Raw genomic sequence first — 19,098 nt, forward strand, 5'->3', positions numbered from 1 at the left:
GCCAAACCGCAGTAAAGTTACAGAACGGTATGTAATCCATGCACATGCACATGCGCACACACAGGAAAGCAAGGCCCATTGTTACAGCCTCCTCCACAGATGCCTTCGTAGTCAGTCAGAACTCCTCCACGATGCACCTGTGCTGCTGCCACACATTCAGCCCCAGTCACCTGAGAGACCAACAGCGCTGCCATAGCAACAGCAGAACAATAGACACTCTGTACTCATTTTAACAGAGAGCAGCTGGGAGCAGCAGAGTTCAGTGTGATGATGTGTGAGTGCATGTGTGCGCATGACATGTACAGTGTATGCACACATACGTGCATGCACAGTGACTGGGGGGGGGGGGGGCACAGGCTGAATTTGAAAGGTCATGCATGTTTATATTAAAGGAAAAGGAAAGGGGGATACCTAGTCAGTTGTACAACTGAATCCATTCAAGTGAAATGTATAAAGCTCCTCTATTCTTTCTCTGTCGTTCAAAAACAGCCGAGTGTGTTGGTGGGGATATCAGAAGGAGAGAGTAGTGTTTGTCCCTTACCTCCGTGTTCTCTCTATCACTCTAGAAGCCTTCCATCACTGTTTGTCCCTTACCTCCATGTTCATTCTATCACTCTAGAAGCCTTCCATCACTGTTTGTCCCTTACCTCCATGTTCATTCTATCACTCTAGAAGCCTTCCATCACTGTTTGTCCCTTACCTCCGTGTTCAATCTATCACTCTAGAAGCCTTCCATCACTGTTTGTCCCTTACCTCCATGTTCATTCTATCACTCTAGAAGCCTTCCATCACTGTTTGTCCCTTACCTCCGTGTTCAATCTATCACTCTAGAAGCCTTCCATCACTGTTTGTCCCTTACCTCCGTGTTCAATCTATCACTCTAGAAGCCTTCCATCACTGTTTGTCCCTTACCTCCGTGTTCTCTCTATCACTCTAGAAGCCTTCCATCACTGTTTGTCCCTTATCTCCGTGTTCTCTCTATCACTCTAGAAGCCTTCCATCACTGTTTGTCCCTTACCTCCGTGTTCTCTCTATCACTCTAGAAGCCTTCCATCACTGTTTGTCCCTTACCTCCGTGTTCTCTCTATCACTCTAGAAGCCTTCCATCACTGTTTGTCCCTTACCTCCATGTTCATTCTATCACTCTAGAAGCCTTCCATCACTGGGTGCCAGACTAAATAGAGCACTTCCCAAGTTCTCCCCAGAATACCACAGCCATCAAGGACAATGACAGCGAAAATATTCTTCAGTCATAGTCCACCTGAGACGGGCATACTCATACTCTGTGTGTGCCTGGGGATCCACTCTTAAGAGTGCCCTACAGTGAGCAGTGGGTGACTCACCTTTCAGGAGGCATTGTGAGAGAGTGACACAGTTCCAAAAGCAGCTGAAGGAGAGTTTCCATGGAGTAGTACTGAGGGAGAGATACTGATCAGCTGCATAAAGCCTGGACATCTACGATGTTTCCTCTCCTCTATTGTCAAGAGTCCAACTGAAAGTTCAGGTTGAAATGGCTCAGTAGTATCTTGTCCTGATTACAGACAAGTATGTTTATGGTATAAGGGACTCTCTGGGGTAACCGGGCAGATCAGGATGCGTCTGTTTACAGTGCACATGGCAGCTCTAACCCAATTTCTACCCGCTTGAACTGCCTTAACTCTGTTACTGTGCCAGGTGGAGAGGACGCCCCCCATGAACCTCATTCTTGTATGGCTCTAATGTAATCTAGAGGAATATAGAAATTTGGGGAAAGGTTTCTCTGGGTGAGCCTTCCATTTCATAGATAGTTCTGTGTGGCAGAGGGAATATGATTTCAGGGTTCTCAAATACTCTATTACCTTGTTCCTCTTGTTAATCGGTCTGTCTGCTTCCTTTTGTCCTCAGTGACTCGAGTCGACACCCAAAATCCATGATTTCCTGTCTCACACACTAACGTCAGGATAATCAAATAGCTGGGCCTGCTCTCTCTCCCCAAGGGGTAAAATGCAGCAACATGTGAACCCGTTTTGCAGGCACAGCGCGTCCCTCAGATGCCAGGCGTGTTTTGGTAAATACGAGGGGAACTTAAATGTCATGTGCTGAGTGGTTCAGCTCTGAGGGGCCTATCTGACGCAAATCTCATCTCCTCTTCGCTGGTACCAGCTGCCAATTCTACATGGTGTATCCACCCAGAACATTGAATCCAGTCCCCCTTTATTACCTGCTATTTTCCTATTCTCGCTCTGCGGTGTGTTAATGGCCTGGCTGCACCTCGTCTCCGCCTCAGATGAAATTGGTGCTGCTGAGAATGTGTTAGTGAGAGCTGGGCCCGGCCGGGTCAGGAGAAAGAGGGTGCACTTACTGGCCTCCAGGTACTGCCTGTGGTGGGCTTAAGAGGCTAAAGAGAAGCAGAGGCATGAACCTGCGGTGTTACCCGCTGTCCACTCAGCAATGTGGAAATGGAACAGCCACATAACCAAACACACAACTAAACACACAACCAGACACACATCAAGACACACAACCACATCAAGACACACAACCACACACACATCAAGACACACAACCAGACACATTCTTGGAAACAACTAAATATACATGTAATTTGGGCTTATTCATAAGTTGACTGTGAGCAGCACCCATATAGTCTTGTGAGGAAAAATACTTTATTTGTGCTTTGCAATTCCTCTAAAGCAGATAAAAATGTCTTGCACATCAATTTACGCAGAATCACTGTTGTAGGTGAGCATTTGAAACTCAGACGTAGAGATTTTCATTGACCTCCTATGAGTGGTGTGCTTCTGCTGACACACACACACGCACACAAACACACATGCACACAGGAACCGTCAGAGAATGACCTTGGGAATCTACACAGAGAGACTCATCCCTCTCTGAATCAGCCTCGCCAACACTACACAGACTAGGGGGAGAAGGTTGTGTGTGTGTGTGTGTGTGTGTGTGTGTGTGTGTGTGTGTGTGTGTATGTGTGTGTGTGTGTGTGTGTGTGTGTGTGTGTGTGTGTGTGTGTGTGTGTGTGTGTGTGTGTGTGTGTGTGTGTGTGTGTGTGTGTGTGTGTAGCCTACACAGTATCCGTTTGATTGAGTGTTTACACCTTGTGTGTGTATGTGTGTTTGTTGGATGTGTCAGTATTTGTATAAGATATATATATATATAATTCCTAAATTAATTCCATTCAACTAGGCCAGAGGCACAGATAAAAGTATCAGTGAATTAGAAACAATTTCCGCCACATGACTCCTCTCCTCTGGGTGACGGCTGACTGAGACTAAAGCTTCACTTCACGGGCAATTGTTCTCTTTTCTCTTCTCAACACAATGATTGGTGCAAGTTGGGGACTCAGAGACCTCGGCCAGGATAAAGAAGAGAAATGAGAAGTAACTCATCACTTTAAGAGGAGACGAGCACCGTGGCCTGACCGGTGAAGTGGAGCCACACTGCCTTCCTTCCAGAAGGAGATTCATCAACCCTATTCACTGAGCTGTGGTTCTCCAGCTAAGGAAACACAGGACAGGGGAGGGACAGAGGAAAAAACATTATCATACGATGTAGCGAACAGTATTATTGATTTCGTAGTTGGGCTGCAGATATCGGAAAACGAACATGACTATTGACCGCGCTGAACTCAATAAAACTAAACCAAAACTAAATTGAAAACCAGCGGAGCACTGCTGCATGCTGCAGCACGTTCATGAGTACCATTGTTTGTGTCTGGTCTCGATTCAGCGAGCTCAACAGACCGATGCAATAGACAAACTCCTCACATTTAATTTTCCAACCCACTGTTGTTTAAAACGTGTCAGTCACCTCACAGCACGATCTACTGCTCTGTGTCCTTAAACGTCCCGCTTTCATGTCTGGGAAACGTGGATGTAGATCAAGACAAGTTCATATTTTCTCTAACATGAGTTAAATACCTTCATAACTAGAATTGTTTTGGCATATGTGTTGGTGCAAGTTCATGTGAGATCAGTCCTCTGTCCACAGGCGTGAAATCCATCGTAAAACTGCTCCATTCATTAAGTAACAGAATGTACTGACAGGACCCAAGGGTGAGCCTCTGTCTGTGAGTTAACACATGAACCTTTAGTCTGTGATTAGTCACTGGACAGACAAAACCTGCCTTAGCCGTTCATGGTTATAAACTGTGGCATCTGCTTGTAACAACAGTGAGCAGGCAAATGATCTGACTAAATAATTACGTAAATAAATACAAATGAGAACTTGTCCAAATAGGATTCAAAAGCCCTGGTCATGGGGATATTTTTGCTCGTAGCAGCAGTGTGCTGTTTAGCTAGGTCACCTGTTTCCTGTGAGTAGGACAGTGATGGTGATGGGAGGGGGGCTGCTGTGACAGCGTAATGACACAGTACTAGAGGTCGACCGATTATTCGGAATGGCCAATTAATTAGGGCCGGTTTCAAGTTTTCATAACAATCGGAAATCTCTATTTTTGGATGCCGATTTTGCCGATTATTTTTTTTAATACCTTTATTTAATCTTTATTTAACGAGGCAAGTTAGTTAAGAACACATTCTTATTTTCAATGACGGCCTAGGAACGGTGGGTTAACTGCCTTGTTCAGGGGCAGAACGACAGATTTTTACCTTGTCAGCTCAGGGATTCAATCTTGCAACCTTACGGATAACTAGTCCAACGCTCGAACCACGTGCCTCGCGAGGAGCCTGCCTGTAAGAAGCCAAGGTAAGTTGCTAGTTGGCATTAAACTTACCTTATAAAAAACAATCAATCAATCATAATCACTAGTTATAACTACACATGGTTGATGATATTACTAGTTTATCTAGCGTATCCTGCGTTGCATATAATCGATGTGGTGCGCATTCGTTGCTCCAACTGTCACGGCTGGCTGAAGGACTGGACCAAGATGCAGCATGGTAAGCGTACATTTTCAAAACATAGAAAAACGGACATAGAATGCCCACCCTAGTCACACCCTGGCCTAACCAAAATAGAGAATAAAAAGCCTCTCTATGACCAGGGCGTGACAGTACTGAGTTGGCTCAGGTCTCGGGCTTCCTTGCCAGCCGCGTTCCCACATACCACTGGCTGCCTCTGCTCTCCTAGCTGCCTCCACCTGTTCCTATGGAAGGCGATCCCTGCCCGCCAGGATCTCCTCCCATATGTAGACTCCCTTGCCGTCCAGAACGTCCTCCCATGTTCTGGAGTCCACCTTACTATGCTGCTTGGTCCGTTGGTGGTGGGAAGTTCTGTCATGGCTGGCTGAAGGACTGGACCAAGGTGCAGCATGATAAGCGTACATTTTATTTATTTAAAAATGACGCCGACAAAACGAAGAACAAAACCAAACCGTGAAGTTTTGGGCTATGTGCCCTGAACAAAGTCAAAGTTAACTTCCCACAAAACAGGTGGGGGAAAAGGGTACCTAAGTATGGTTCTCAATCAGAGACAGCGATAGACAGCTGTCCCTGATTGAGAACCATACCAGGCCAAGACATAGAAATACAAAACATAGAAACAAGGACATAGAATGCCCACCCTAGTCAAACCCTGGCCTAACCAAAATAGAGAATAAAAAGCCTCTATGGCCAGGGCGTGACACCAACGTGTACCTAACCATAAACATCAATGCCTTTCTTAAAATCAATACACAGAAGTATATATTTCTAAACCTGCATATTTAGCTAAAAGAAATCCAGGTTAGCAGGCAATAATAACCAGGTGAAATTGTGTCACTTCTCTTGCGTTCATTGCACGCAGAGTCAGGGTATATGCAACAGTTTGGGCCACCTGGCTCATTGCGAACTAATTTGCCAGAATTTTACGTAATTATACATAACATTGAAGGTTGTGCAATGTAACAGGAATATTTAGATTTAGGGATCCCACCCGTTAGATAAAATACAGAACGGTTGCGTATTTCACTGAAAGAATAAACATTTTGTTTTCGAAATGATAGTTTCCGGATTCGACCATATTAATGACCTAAGGCTTGTATTTCTGTGTGTTATTATGTTAGAATTAAGTCTATGATTTGATAGAGCAGTCTGACTGAGCGGTGGTAGGGACCAGCAGACTCGTAAGCATTCATTCAAACAGCACTTTTGTGTGTTTTGCCAGCAGCTCTTCACTGTGCTTCAAGCATTGCGCTGTTTATGACTTCAAGTCTATCAACTCCCGAGATTAGGCTGGTGTAACCGATGTGAAATGGCTAGCTAGTTAGCGGGGTGCGCGCTAATAGCGTTTCAAACGTCACTCGCTCTGAGACTTGGAGTAGTTGTTCCCCTTGCTCTGCATGGGTAATGCTGTTTCGAGGGTGGCTGTTCTCGATTTGTTCCTGGTTCGAGCCCAGGTAGGGGTGAGGAGAGGGACGGAAGCTATACTGTTACACTGGCAATACTAAAGTGCCTATAAGAACATCCAATAGTCAAAGGTATGTGAAATACAAATCGTATAGAGAGAAATAGTCCTATAATTCCTAGAATAACTACAACCTAAAACTTCTTACCTGGGAATATCGAAGACTCATGTTAAAAGGAACCACCAGCTTTCATATGTTCTCATGTTCTGAGCAAGGAACTTAAACGTTTGCTTTCTTACATGGCACATATTGCACATTTACTTTCTTCTCCAACACTTTGTTTTTGCATTATTTAAACCAAATTGAACATGTTTCATTATTTATTTGAGGCTAAATTGATTTTATTGATGTATTATATTAAGTTAAAATAAGTGTTCATTCAGTATTGTTGTAATTCTCATTATTACAAATGCATTTTTAAAATCGGCCGACCTTTTTTTTGGTCCTCCAATAATCGGTATCGGCATTGAAAAATCATAATCGGTCGACCTCTACACAGTACCAAACAGAGTACCACAGAGATAGAGTACCTGATTGTGGGTGATGCAATTCTGGTTGAATCAGAATAAAAAGAAATGCAGCAAATTTACTAAAAATAACGTTATTCCCTGATGCCTCTTATAACAGAATGTCTGATTTCTCCTCTGCCTGCCTGTCTGTCTGTCTGATGGAGATTTATAACCCACTCTGCCTGTCTGATGGACATTTATAACCCACTCTGCCTGTCTGTCTGTCTGATGGAGATTTACAACCCACTGTGTCTGTCTGATTGAGATTTATAACCCACTCTGCCTGTCTGATGGACATTTATGACCCACTCTGCCTGTCTGCCTGTCTGATGGACATTTATAGCCCACTCTGCCCGTCTGTCTGTCTGTCTGATGGACATTTATAACCCACTCTGCCTGTCTACCTGTCTGATGGACATTTATAGCCCACTCTGCCTGTCTGTCTGTCTGTCTGATGGACATTTATAACCCACTCTGCCTGTCTGTCTGTCTGTCTGTCTGATGGACATTTATAACCCACTCTGCCTGTCTGCCTGTCTGATGGACATTTATAACCCACTATGCCTGTCTGATGGACATTTATTACCCACTCTGCCTGTGAAATACAAATCGTATAGAGAGAAATAGTCCTATAATTCCTAGAATAACTACAACCTAAAACTTCTTACCTGGGAATATCGAAGACTCATGTTAAAAGGAACCACCAGCTTTCATATGTTCTCATGTTCTGAGCAAGGAACTTAAACGTTTGCTTTCTTACATGGCACATATTGCACATTTACTTTCTTCTCCAACACTTTGTTTTTGCATTATTTAAACCAAATTGAACATGTTTCATTATTTATTTGAGGCTAAATTGATTTTATTGATGTATTATATTAAGTTAAAATAAGTGTTCATTCAGTATTGTTGTAATTCTCATTATTACAAATGCATTTTTAAAATCGGCCGACCTTTTTTTTGGTCCTCCAATAATCGGTATCGGCATTGAAAAATCATAATCGGTCGACCTCTACACAGTACCAAACAGAGTACCACAGAGATAGAGTACCTGATTGTGGGTGATGCAATTCTGGTTGAATCAGAATAAAAAAGAAATGCAGCAAATTTACTAAAAATAACGTTATTCCCTGATGCCTCTTATAACAGAATGTCTGATTTCTCCTCTGCCTGCCTGTCTGTCTGTCTGATGGAGATTTATAACCCACTCTGCCTGTCTGATGGACATTTATAACCCACTCTGCCTGTCTGTCTGTCTGATGGAGATTTACAACCCACTGTGTCTGTCTGATTGAGATTTATAACCCACTCTGCCTGTCTGATGGACATTTATGACCCACTCTGCCTGTCTGCCTGTCTGATGGACATTTATAGCCCACTCTGCCCGTCTGTCTGTCTGTCTGATGGACATTTATAACCCACTCTGCCTGTATACCTGTCTGATGGACATTTATAGCCCACTCTGCCTGTCTGTCTGTCTGTCTGATGGACATTTATAACCCACTCTGCCTGTCTGTCTGTCTGTCTGTCTGATGGACATTTATAACCCACTCTGCCTGTCTGCCTGTCTGATGGACATTTATAACCCACTATGCCTGTCTGATGGACATTTATTACCCACTCTGCCTGTCTGCCTGTCTGATGGACATGTATTACCCACTCTGCCTGTCTGTCTGTCTGATGGAGATTTACAACCCACTGTGTCTGTCTGATTGAGATTTATAACCCACTCTGCCTGTCTGATGGACATTTATAACCCACTCTGCCTGTCTGTCTGTCTGATGGAGATTTGCAACCCACTGTGTCTGTCTGATTGAGATTTATAACCCACTCTGCCTGTCTGATGGACATTTATGACCCACTCTGCCTGTCTGCCTGTCTGATGGACATTTATAGCCCACTCTGCCCGTCTGTCTGTCTGTCTGATGGACATTTATAACCCACTCTGCCAGTCTACCTGTCTGATGGACATTTATAGCCCACTCTGCCTGTCTGTCTGTCTGTCTGATGGACATTTATAACCCACTCTGCCTGTCTGTCTGTCTGTCTGATGGACATTTATAACCCACTCTGCCTGTCTGCCTGTCTGATGGACATGTATTACCCACTCTGCCTGTCTGTCTGTCTGATGGAGATTTACAACCCACTGTGTCTGTCTGATTGAGATTTATAACCCACTCTGCCTGTCTGATGGACATTTATAACCCACTCTGCCTGTCTGCCTGTCTGATGGACATTTATAACCCACTATGCCTGTCTGATGGACATTTATAACCCACTCTGCCTGTCTGCCTGTCTGATGGACATTTATAACCCACTATGCCTGTCTGATGGACATTTATTACCCACTCTGCCTGTCTGTCTGATGGACATTTATAACCCACTCTGCCTGTCTGATGGACATTTATAACCCACTCTGCCTGTCTGATGGACATTTATAACCCACTCTACCTGTCTGTCTGTCTGCTGGACATTTATAACCCACTCTGCCTGTATGTCTGATGGACATTTATAACCCACTCTGCCTGTCTGTCTGTCTGATGGACATTTATAACCCACTCTGCCTGTCTGTCTGATGGAGATTTATATCCCACTCTGCCTGTCTGATGGAGATTTATATCCCGCTCTGCCTGTCTGATGGACATTTATAACCCACTCTGCCTGTCTGTCTGTCGGATGTAGATTTATAACCTTTCTTGTCTGTCTACCTGTCTGTCTGTGTGTCTGTCTGATGGAGATTTATAACCCATTCTGTCGTTCTATCTAATGGAGATTTATTACCCACTCTGCCTGATTGTCTGTCTGTCTGTCTATCTGTCGTTTGATGGAGATTTATAACCCACTCTGTCTGTCTGTATGTCTGTCTGTCTGGTGGAGATTTATAAACCACTCTTCCTGCCTGTCTGTCTGACTGAGATTTAATACCTACTCTTCATGTATGATGGAGATTTATAACCCATTCTGTCTGTCTGTCTGATGGAGATTTATATCCCACTCTGCCTGTCTGATGGAGATTTATATCCCGCTCTGCCTGTCTGATGGACATTTATAACCCACTCTGCCTGTCTGTCTGTCGGATGTAGATTTATAACCTTTCTTGTCTGTCTACCTGTCTGTCTGTGTGTCTGTCTGATGGAGATTTATAACCCATTCTGTCTGTTTTATGGAGATGTATAACCAACTCGGCTTGTCTGACGGAGATTTATAACCCACTCTGCCTGTCTGACGGAGATTTATAACCCACTCTGCCTGTCTGACGGAGATTATAACCCACTTTGCCTGTCTGATTGAGATTTATAACCCACTCTGCCTGTCGTATGGACATTTATAACCCCACTCTGCCTGTCTTATGGACATTTATAACACACTCTGCCTGTCTGATTGAGATGTATAACCCACTCTGCCTGTCTGATTGAGATGTATAACCCACTCTGCCTGTCTTATGGACATTTATAACCCACTCTGCCTGTCTGATGGAGATTGTAACCCACTCTGCCTGGTTTGTGGACATTTATAACCCACTCTGCCTGTCTGATTGAGATTTATAACCCACTCTGCCTGTCTTATGGACATTTATAACCCACACTGCCTGTCTGTCTGTCTATCTGTCTGTCTGTCTGTCTGTCTGTCTGTCTGTCTGTCTGTCTGTCTGTCTGTCTGTCTGTCTGTCTGTCTGTCTGATGAAGATTTATACCCCACTCTGTGTGCCTGTCTGATGGACATTTATAACCCACTCTGCCTGTCTGCCTGTCTGATGGACATTTATAACCCACTATGCCTGTCTGATGGACATTTATTACCCACTCTGCCTGTCTGCCTGTCTGATGGACATGTATTACCCACTCTGCCTGTCTGTCTGTCTGATGGAGATTTACAACCCACTGTGTCTGTCTGATTGAGATTTATAACCCACTCTGCCTGTCTGATGGACATTTATAACCCACTCTGCCTGTCTGCCTGTCTGATGGACATTTATAACCCACTATGCCTGTCTGATGGACATTTATAACCCACTCTGCCTGTCTGCCTGTCTGATGGACATTTATAACCCACTATGCCTGTCTGATGGACATTTATTACCCACTCTGCCTGTCTGTCTGATGGACATTTATAACCCACTCTGCCTGTCTGATGGACATTTATAACCCACTCTGCCTGTCTGATGGACATTTATAACCCACTCTACCTGTCTGTCTGTCTGCTGGACATTTATAACCCACTCTGCCTGTATGTCTGATGGACATTTATAACCCACTCTGCCTGTCTGTCTGTCTGATGGACATTTATAACCCACTCTGCCTGTCTGTCTGATGGACATTTATAACCCACTCTGTCGTTCTATCTAATGGAGATTTATTACCCACTCTGCCTGATTGTCTGTCTGTCTGTCTATCTGTCGTTTGATGGAGATTTATAACCCACTCTGTCTGTCTGTATGTCTGTCTGTCTGGTGGAGATTTATAAACCACTCTTCCTGCCTGTCTGTCTGACTGAGATTTAATACCTACTCTTCATTTATGATGGAGATTTATAACCCATTCTGTCTGTCTGTCTGATGGAGATTTATATCCCACTCTGCCTGTCTGATGGAGATTTATATCCCGCTCTGCCTGTCTGATGGACATTTATAACCCACTCTGCCTGTCTGTCTGTCGGATGTAGATTTATAACCTTTCTTGTCTGTCTACCTGTCTGTCTGTGTGTCTGTCTGATGGAGATTTATAACCCATTCTGTCTGTTTTATGGAGATGTATAACCAACTCGGCTTGTCTGACGGAGATTTATAACCCACTCTGCCTGTCTGACGGAGATTTATAACCCACTCTGCCTGTCTGACTGAGATTATAACCCACTTTGCCTGTCTGATTGAGATTTATAACCCACTCTGCCTGTCTTATGGACATTTATAACCCCACTCTGCCTGTCTTATGGACATTTATAACACACTCTGCCTGTCTGATTGAGATGTATAACCCACTCTGCCTGTCTGATTGAGATGTATAACCCACTCTGCCTGTCTTATGGACATTTATAACCCACTCTGCCTGTCTGATGGAGATTGCAACCCACTCTGCCTGGTTTGTGGACATTTATAACCCACTCTGCCTGTCTGATTGAGATTTATAACCCACTCTGCCTGTCTTATGGACATTTATAACCCACACTGCCTGTCTGTCTGTCTGTCTGTCTGTCTGTCTGTCTGTCTGTCTGTCTGATGAAGATTTATACCCCACTCTGTGTGTCTGTCTAATGGAGATTTATAACCCATTTTGCCTGTCTGTCTGTCTACCTGTCTGTCTGATGGAGATTTATAACCCTCTCTGCCTGTCTGTCTGTCTGTCTAATGGAGATTTATAACACACTTTGCCTGTCTGTCTGTCTGATTGAGATTTATAACCCATTCTGCCTGTGTGTCTGTCTACCTGTCTGTCTGTCTGATGGAGATTTATAACCCACTCTGTCCCTCTGTCTGTCTGTCTGATGGAGATGTATATCCCGCTCTGTGTGTCTGTCTGATAGAGATTTATAACCCACTCTGCCTGTCTGTCTGATGGAGATTTATAACCCAGTCTACCTGTCTGTCTGTCTGTCTGATGGAGATTTATAACCCACTCTGCCTGTCTGTCTGTCTGATGGAGATTTATAACCCACTCTGCCTGTCTGTCTGTGTGATGGAGATTTATAACCCATTCTGCCTGTGTGTCTGTCTACCTGTCTGTCTGTCTGATGGAGATTTATAACCCACTCTGTCCCTCTGTCTGTCTGTCTGATGGAGATGTATATCCCGCTCTGTGTGTCTGTCTGATAGAGATTTATAACCCACTCTGCCTGTCTGTCTGATGGAGATTTATAACCCAGTCTACCTGTCTGTCTGTCTGATGGAGATTTATAACCCACTCTGCCTGTCTGTCTGTCTGATGGAGATTTATAACCCACTCTGCCTGTCTGTCTGTGTGATGGAGATTTATAACCCACTCTGCCTGTCTGTCTGATGGAGATTTATAACCCATTCTGCCTGTCTGATGGAGATTTATAACCCACTCTGCCTGTCTGTTTGTGTGATGGAGATTTATAACCCACTCTGCCTGTCTGTCTGTCTGATGGAGATTTATTACCCATTCTGCCTGTCTGATGGAGATTTATAACCCACTCTGCCTGTCTGTCTGTGTGATGGAGATTTATAACCCACTCTGCCTGTCTGATGGAGATTTATTACCCATTCTGCTTGTCTGATGGAGATTTATAACCAGCTCTGCCTGTCTGATGGAGATTTATTACCCATTCTGCCTGTCTGATGGAGATTTATAACCAGCTCTGCCTGTCTGATGGAGATTTATAACCAACTCTGCCTGTCTGATGGAGATTTATAACCCACTCTGACTGTCTGTCTGTGTGATGGAGATGTATAACCCACATGAATATAAAGCATAAAGCCTAAAGTAGAGCCCAGAGGATGATTTGCCAAAAAAGTGCTGGTCCAGGGTCTGCTTCCCCCTCTTTTCTCCAGACTGTAACCACCATCCTCTACAGAACAGAGAAGAGCTGGCCCAGAGGCAGCCCATAGGGAAGCTCTGTGTCTGAAAACAGAAGTCCTTGTTGTACTCCTCCAGAAGCAGACCATACCAGGCCAGGCCACGTAAAGCAGGCTAGACAGACAGGGCCCCAGGGGCACAGCTAAATTACCAGCTAAATGAGGTCCTTCGACAGTCGCCTAAACCCATAAATCTCAGTCTCTTACCTCTGAGTCCCTACATGATCTGTAGGACTGTGTGTGTATAGAGAGTATCTACTGTTGTCTGTGCTTCCTTAAATTCCCTGTGCAGCTGTAATCACTTTATAACTCCAGTTCCTATGTTTGATAGAGCTACTGTACATTCTGTGTGTTTGTGTGAAGGAGTCATAAACACAGCCAACTTGAGAAATACTGCACCAAACACATTAGCTAGATGGAACATTGTACAACTAAAGGCGTCTGGATACTTCCCATCTGAAGGAAGAACATGATCTCTTGGTCTCCGTACATCACCTTGCCCTTAGCCCTGGCTTTCCACATCACTCGGATTTTGTCTTGAAAGTTGAGAAACTTCATGATAAGGGCTCGAGGAGAGGTGGTGGTTTCTTGTGCTTGTAGGAGCCGGAAGCCGATGGGCTCTTTCAATGCGCAGGGGATGCGGAAAGTTGTCTGGACCCAATGCCTCGGAAAACAATCTCTCGAGAAATGCAAATGCGTCACCATTTTCTACTTTTCGTGTAGATGAACCAGTTTCACATTTGACCTCCTGTGGTGGTTCTCGAGCGAGTTAGGTTTTGAAGTAACGTCCGCCACCTGTTTCTCCAACTTGTTTTGATAGTGACGACAGTATCTTCCACCATGCTAATGCGTTCCTCTGCTTCGTCCAAGTGTGTGAAGTGGTTTAACCTCACTAATCCCTGTTAGGACACCTTCGAGTTTGATGGAAAAGTCCGCCCTCATGGCAGAGGTTGCTTCCAAAACCCCTTAGTTCTGGTTTAGGTCGTCGACATCGTTGGTTGTCATGTCGGACTTGTGGTGTGAGGAGCTTGCCGGGCTAACTGGGTTAGTAGAGCTGGCTGAATTAGCAGGGCTAACTGGCCTAGTCTGGACCACGTTGTCAGTGCGAGATGTTCTTCTTGTTTTAGGAGGACTATGTTTAAGTCGATTCATAATGGATGTAGATACCCCTGAAATTATCCAAGAAAATTGCTGTTCATGTTATGAGGATTTGAAATAAGAGATTAAAATAATTAAAAAGAAGTTTAGCTGAAATTGTCAGGAGAGCACTAAAAACTGCTCAGTTCAACGTCATAACCACGCCCCCCTTTTGACCTCAGAACAGCCTCAGTTCGTTGGGGCATGGGCTCTACAAGGTGTCAAAAGCGTTCCACAGGGAGGATGACCCATGTTGACTCCAATGCTTCACACAGTTGTGTAAATTTGGCTGGATGTCCTTTGGTTGGTGGACCATTCTTGGTACACAATGGGAAACTGTTGAGCGTTATAGTTCTTGACACAAACTGCTGCGCCTGGCACCTACTACCATACCCCGTTCAAAGGCACTTAAATCTTTTGTCTTGCCCATTCATCATCCGAATGGCACATACACAATCCATGTTTTAATTGTCTCAAGGCTTAAAAATCCTTTAACCTGTCTCCTCCCATTCATCTACACTGATTGAGTGGATTTAACAAGTGACTTTCATAGCTTTCATAGAGCATTGTCATGGACAACTAAACAACTATTTATTTAGAACCACAGAAAGTTACCACAAGTTGCAAAGAAAACAGGAGCTGCCTCCACTATTCCAGTACCAACTTCTATTTCAACATCATCAAATCACCTTTGCTTAGTCTAATAGTGACTATAAAAGGTACCAAAAACGATTTAGTCCAATCAATGTAAGCTAAATATGGTTTGTGTGTGTGTGTGTGTGTGTGTGTGTGTGTGTGTGTGTGTGTGTGTGTGTGTGTGTGTGTGTGTGTGTGTGTGTGTGTGTGTGTGTGTGTGTGTGTGTGTGTGTGTGTGTGTGTGTGTGTGTGTGTGTACAAAAACATGTTTTAGAGGAAAGCCAATGCCATCCTCCTCTCTTTCATGTTGATGAAACGGTCTATGACTCTAATTTAGGAAAGGGATGATTTTAGCTAGCTCGCTAGCCACCGGAGGACAAAGACATGAAACAATTCACGTTTTTTCTGTCATTGACATTCTGCTTTTGATGTGATGTGTATGGTGTGAAGCCAAATCCAAACTGGCATCCCTTGACACTTTTTTCAGTGACCCAGGACCATTCACATTTGAGCTCACTCAGTTTAGCTCAATGCTGATTGGCTATTATTAATTTTTTTTTTATCAAATGAGGCCAAATGCTCACTCGCGTCCCTTCTTATTGAATTTAATGCTATGACATTTGTGCGTCTAACTTTCTCACTCATTATTATTCACGATTCATTCAGGACTATCCGTAATCATGGTAGCATCCACATTAATGTCGAAGTGTTTAGAAACATATCCTATTCTTATTTACAATAAAAGTGACTCCTAAATGACACAATACATTATTTATCATTCATTTCTATTGGGCACAAAATCATCTGAAACACAACCAAAACGAACTGCAAATGCATCCAACACATTTGTAGAGTCACAAGCTTGATGTAGTCATTGTATGCTATGAATATTGGACCAAATACTTAACATTTGATTACTTGTCAACTACTGTGTAAAAAAAGTGCCATGTATGTAAAATATGTGTAGAATGTAAATGTAACAAAAAATGAAAAGCTGTAAAAACAAAGTTATTTATTGTCCTGAATGGGCCAATAAAACAACAACAAAAAACATATATATATTAAAAAGACTTTACACTGTAAGAGCCTTGGGCACATTCCTGAGAGTAGGGGGCTATTGTAATTCAGACTCAGCAGCATAGCAGCACCCCCCCCCCCCCCAGCCTCTTTGTTGACATGCAGGACTATGCAAATTGTCAACATGTTTGAATCTTCACATTTCAATAAGAATAAACAACCTCTCTTCCTTTGTCCGGGCGAAGAGCTGCTGTGACAAATAGGGCAATAGAATTTCTATTGGTCATTGCAAATGCTAACACACTTGTGAGAGATATAAACAAATAAGTGAATAGAGCTATCCCTTCTTTTTCTGTTTTCCAAATACCCCCCGCTTTTTGCATTTGCTTAGGAATCTTGTGGGAAAAACATTAAGGATGGCACACATCCTACTGATGTCAGATATCAGGCATTGGCAGGTATTACCCTAAACATTGGCACTGACGGTGTTACATGTATTAGGTCTAGGGCCTGGGCAGTATGGGCATCCATATCACAATATCAAATCAAATGTATTTATAAAGCCCTTCTGTACAGAAACCCAGCCTAGAACCAGAAACAGAAAGCAATGCAGGTGTAATTTTTACATTTTTTTATTTAACTAGGCAAGTCAGTTAAGAACAAATTCTTATTTTCAATGACGGCCTAGGAACAGTGGGTTAACTGCATGTTCAGGGGCAGAACGACAGATTTGTACCTTGTCAGCTCAGGGGTTTGAACTTGTAAACTTCCGGTTACTAGTCCAACACTCTAACCACTAGGCTACCCTGCCACCGTAATAGCACGGTGGCTAGGAAAAACTCCCTAGAAAGGCCAGAACCTAGGAAGAAACCTAGAGAGGAACAAGGCTATGAGGGGTGGCCAGTCCTCTACTGCCTGTGCCGGGTGGAGATTATAATAGAACATGGCCAAGATGTTCAAATGTTCATAGATGACCAGCAGGGTCAAATAATAATAATCACAGTGGTTGTCGAGGGTGCAACAGGTCAGCACCTCAGGAGTACATGTCGGTTGGCTTTTCATAGCCGATCTTTCAGAGTACAGTATCTCTACAACTCCTGCTGTCTCTAGAGAGTTGAAAACAGCAGGTCTGGGATAGGTAGCACTTCTGGTGAACAGGTCAGGGTTCCATAGCAGAACAGTTGAAACTGGAGCAGCAGCACGGCCAGATGGACTGGGGACAGCAAGGAGTCATCAGACCAGGTAGTCCTGAGGCATGGTCCTAGGGCTCAGGTCCTCCGAGAGAGAGAAAGAAAGAAAGAAAGAAAGAAAGAATGAAAGAAAGAAAGAAAGGGAGAAAGAAAGAAAGAAAGAGAGAAAAAGAGAGAATTAGAGAGAGCATGCTTAAATTCACATAGGACACCGGAAAGACATGAGAAATAATCCAGATATATCAGACTGACTCTATCCCCCAGACACATAAACTACTGCAGCATAAATACTGGAGGCTGAGACAGGAGGGGTCAGGAGACACTGTGGCCCATCCGATGATACCCCCGGACAGGGCCAAACAGGCAGGATATAACCCCACCCACTTTGCCAAAGCACAGCCCCCACACCACAACAGGGATGTCTTCAACTACCAACTTACCATCCTGAGACAAGGCCGAGTATAACCCACAAAGATCTCCGCCACGGCACAATCCAAAGGGGGGCGCCAACCCGGACAGGAAGATCACATCAGTGACTCAACCCACTCAAGTGACGCACCCCTCCTAGGGACGGCATGGAAGAGCACCAGTAAGCCAGTGACTCAGCCCCTGTAATAGGGTTAGAGGCAGAGAATCCCAGTAGAGAGATGGGAGCCGGCCAGGCAGAGACAGCAAGGGTGGTTCGTTGCTCCAGTGCCTTTCTGTTCACCTTCACACTCCTGGGCCAGACTACACTCAATCATAGGACCGACTGAAGAGATGAGTCTTCAATAAAGACTTAAAGGTTGAGACCGAGTCTGCGTCTCTCACATGGGTAGGCAGACCATTCCATAAAAACGGAGCTCTATAGGAGAAAGCCCTGCCTCCAGCTGTTTGCTTAGAAATTCTAGGGACAGTAAGGAGGCCTGCGTCTTGTGACCGTAGGGTACGTGTAGGTATGTACGGCAGGACCAAATCGTAAAGATGAGTAGGAGCAAGCCCATGTAATGCTTTGTAAGTTAGCAGTAAAACCTTGAAATCAGCCATTGCCTTAACAGGAAGTCAGTGTAGGGAGGCTAGCACTGGAGTAATATGATACATTTTTGTTGGTTCTAGTGAAGATTCTAGCAGCCGTGTTTAGCACTAACTGAAGTTTATTTAGTGCTTTATCCGGGTAGCCGGAAAGTAGAGCATTGCAGTTCTAACTTAGAAGTGACAAAAGCATGGATACATTTTTCTGCATCATTTTTGGACAGAAAGTTTCTGATTTTTGCAATGTTACGTAGATGGAAAAAAGCTGTCCTTGAAACAGTCTTGATATGTTCGTCAAAAGAGAGATCAGGGTCCAGAGTAACGCCGAGGTCCTTCACAGTTTTATGTGAGAAGACTGTACAACCATCAAGATTAATTATCAGATTCAACAGAAGTTCTCTTTGTTTCTTGGGACCTTGAACAAGCATCTCTGTTTTGTCAGAGTTTAAAAGTAGAACATTTGCAGCCATCCACTTACTTATGTCTGAAACACATGCTTCCATGGAGGGCAATTTTGGGGCATCACCATGTTTCATCAAAATGTACAGCTGTGTGTCATCCACATAGCAGTGAAAGTTAACATTATGTTTCCAAATGACATCACCAAGAGGTTAAATATATAGTGAAAACAATAGTGGTCCTAAAATGGAACCTTGAGGAACACCGAAATGTACAATTGATTTGTCAGAGGACAAACCATCCACAGAGACAAACTGATATCTT

The sequence above is a fragment of the Oncorhynchus kisutch genome, linkage group LG10, assembly GCF_002021735.2.
Source record: "Oncorhynchus kisutch isolate 150728-3 linkage group LG10, Okis_V2, whole genome shotgun sequence".
Taxonomy (NCBI): domain Eukaryota; kingdom Metazoa; phylum Chordata; class Actinopteri; order Salmoniformes; family Salmonidae; genus Oncorhynchus; species Oncorhynchus kisutch.